Genomic DNA, 4,093 nt, shown 5'->3' on the forward strand with positions numbered 1-4,093 from the left:
AGTAATATAATAATAATAATTACTGTATTATCAATAAAAATAGTAAGAATAATAATAGTAATAATAATAATAATATTAGTAATTATAGTAATAATAATAATAGTAATAATAATAATATTAATGATTATAATAATATTATTAATTATAATTACAAAATTATAATAATACTAATAATAATAAAAACAAGCGTAATAATGATTTATATTAATTTTAATAATAATAAAATAATAAGAATAATTATAATAATAATAGTAATAATAAAAATAATGATAATAATAATAATAATAATAATAATAAAAATGATAATAATAATAATAATAATAATAATAATAATAATAATAATAATAATAATAATAATAATAATAATAATAATAACACAAAACGAAAATAATTACTACTGGAATAATAACAGCAATAATAAAAAGCAACGATAAGAACAGTAATAATACCAATAATAATAAAAATTGTAATTACAATAATATATACACAATAACAATGTTAATATCAATAATAACTACAATAATAATAAAAATAATATTAACATTAATAATAAAAATATGAATAAAACATCCACAACAATAACAATCACAACAATAAGAACAACAATATTAACAGAAGAAATAATTACAACAATAATAGTAAAAATAATAATAACAATTACCGTAACAATTGTAATAACATTATAATAATAATAGTAGTAATAATGAAATGAAGAGTTATAATTATATCAACGACAATAACAATACTAATAATATTAATATTAAAAGCCATAATAACAATGATAATAAAAGTAATAATAACAAAATAATAATAATAATGATAAAGATAATATTTACAAAATAATAACATAAATAGTAACAATAATTGGAACAATATGATCAATAATAAAAACAATAATAATAACAATAATATTAATAATAATAACAACAATAATAATAGCAAAAGTAACAATAAAAAAATAATAACACCAATAATAATTATATATAATATAATATCAATATCAATATATAATAACAATGTTAATAATAGTAACAATTATAATAGCAATAATAATAATCATTATAATACCAATAATTAAAGCGTTTAAAATAACAATAATTATAACACTACTAACAAAAATAACGATAACAACGACTACAAAAATAATTAAAACAGATACTATAACAATTGTAATTACAATCATAATAATAACAATGATGACAGTAACAATAATAATAACGATAATAACAATAATAGAAATAAAAATATTATTGACAATATTATTAAAAATAAAAATAATAACAATATTTACACACTAATAGAAACAATAATAGTAATAATAATATTAACAATAATAATAAATATAATAATATCAATAATAATAGCAATAATAACAAAAATAATAAAAACAACAATAATGATAACAACACAAATAATAACAATAATAACAACAATAATTATAAAGCAATAATAATAATTAAAATAAAAATGAAAACAATAATAACAAGATAATAAAAATAACAGGAACAAAAACAATAATAACAACAATAATAACAATAATAACAAGAACAGTTATAATAACAATAATAATAATAACAATAATAATTATGATAACTATAACATATATCGATCATAACAAAAATAATATATATAATAACAACAATAATTATAACAAGAATATTAAAAACAACAATAATAATAACAACAATAATAATCATAATAATAATAATAACATCAATAAAAGTAACAACTATAATAAGAGTAATAATTTTGATATCAACGAATCCAATAACCACAATAATAACGAGTACAATAATAATGACAACGATAATAATATCAAAAATAATAACAATAATAATAACATTAATAACAAAAACGATAATATTAACAATAATAACAAGAATATTATCAATATTAATGACAATAACAACAATAATTTTTAAAGCAACAATAACTATATCTATGGTAATAAGAGTAAACATAATAACAACAATTAAAACTATAATAATAACTGTAATGATTACAATAATAATGACATCAATAATAATAATAATAATAATAAAACAATAATAACAAAAATAACAACAATAACAACAATAATGATAACAATGAAAACAACAATATTAATAATAAAAATATTTAAAACATTAATAATAACAACTCTAATATCAAGAACAATAATAAAAAAATAATAACAGTAATAACAAAGAAAACAATAACAACAATTACAACATAAAGAAATAATTACATTAATAATCATTACTACAAATATAGTAAGAAAAATAGTAATAACGACAATAATATTAACAACAATAATAATGGCGATAATAAATACAACATCAATAATAATAACAATAATATTAATAACAACAACAATATTAACAATAATAATTATAACAACATTAATAACAACAATGGTAACAACAACAATAATAATATCGATAATCATAACAATATTAATATCAATAATAACAACAATATTGATAAGAATAATAAAAATAACAATAATAACATCAATAATAATAACATCAATAATATTAAAACCATTAATAATAAAAACAATAATCACAACAATAATAACAATAATAAATACAATAATAATAAGAATAACAATAATAATAATAATAATAATAACAATGACTTTACTTTCAACTTCCGACAAGAACACATCGAAATTCTTTTTTTCCGAATGGAAGTACTTATAAATTAATATTTAAACAATAGTAAATTTATTTAATCATTAAGAGACGGAAACGCATGCGGGACTAATAAAATTTGATTGTAGTTCTCTCTTGCACTCCGACCTGTGCACATTGTGATTCTCTTTTTCAAATCGCGAAAACTTAGAAATTAATACTTTCGGTAATTTTATAATTATTTAAATAATATTTCGAGTACGATGGATAGAGGAAAGTAATATTTAAACAATAGTACATTTATTTAAACATTAAAAAGTCGGAAAAAAAACCTAAAATAATTTTAATATAAAATACTGATACTTCAAAGATCTTATGTCTCAACGGCTGTGGGGGCGGAAGAACCTACTGGAGTCAACCACGAAAACAAATCATTTCAGACTAACAATCTGATTTTACTATGGAATTTTATTTCTACCTGTGAAACACACAATTTCAATTGCAGAATGGAAAAGTCGCTGAAAGAAAGCAGTACCCCAGATAGCAACTTAGAAGAGAAATCCACCATTGCGTTATGTAATGCATCGGCATCTAGGGTTCTGGAGAGTCCCAACATTTGCAATAAGGATGAGTCGGAGCATCCTTGGAATCCTTCCAGATTTAAGTTTAAATAGAAGTTTTTTGCGGGCACTTTAAATGTAAATTCTTTGCTCAAGGTTGGTAAACAAAAGGAATTAGAACTACTTCTGGATAGAAACGAAATTCAAATTTTACTAGTACAGGAGACGAGATTTTTGGATAAAAATGTGACAGAAACAAAAGATTATAGAATCTTTAAAGGCAATCCTGCGATTAAAATTATGAATGGAATGCCACTCTTGGGAGCAGCCTTTTATATCCATAAAAGATTATTAAATAGTGTAACTGAATTCAAATCCCGCTCAGAAAGTATGTCTCTTTTGACAATGAAATGCAAAAATAAATTATATACTTTTATTAATTGTCATGCACCAATAAATGAAGACAACAAGAAGAACCCAAATAAAGTAGAGGAATTCTAGGGCCTCCTGGACGATGAAATGTCTAAAATTCCCAAATCAAATGTAATGATATTACTTGGAAATTCAATGCCCAAATAGGAAGATAGAGAATTCATAGACCAATAGTGGGAGAATATGCTGCACACCAAAGGACAAACAGAAATGGGATGAGATTGATTACTATTTGCAAAAACTTTCAAATGAAGCCAATGTCAACTTTCTTTAGGAAATTTCGAAGAAGAGCTAAAACATGGATTTCTCCAACTCCAATGCTAGGTGAATTTCAACTAGATCATGTAGCTATATCCAAAAGAAACATGAAGGAAATTATGAATGTCAAGGTAGTAAGAAGCATAGAATTTGACTCCGACCGCTATTTGTCTAAAATCAAACTCAAATTCTTACCCAACAGAAATCACAGAAGAGGGGAAAAATAAA

General features: G+C 20.8%; 1 pseudogene; it reads left to right on the forward strand.

The window, feature by feature from the left end:
* Positions 1–2,062: 2,062 nt before the first annotated feature.
* Positions 2,063–3,676, forward strand: LOC124949803 (annotated as a pseudogene).
* The last annotated feature ends 417 nt before the right edge of the window (positions 3,677–4,093 follow it).

Source organism: Vespa velutina, chromosome 6 (assembly GCF_912470025.1).
Source record: "Vespa velutina chromosome 6, iVesVel2.1, whole genome shotgun sequence".
Classification (NCBI taxonomy): domain Eukaryota; kingdom Metazoa; phylum Arthropoda; class Insecta; order Hymenoptera; family Vespidae; genus Vespa; species Vespa velutina.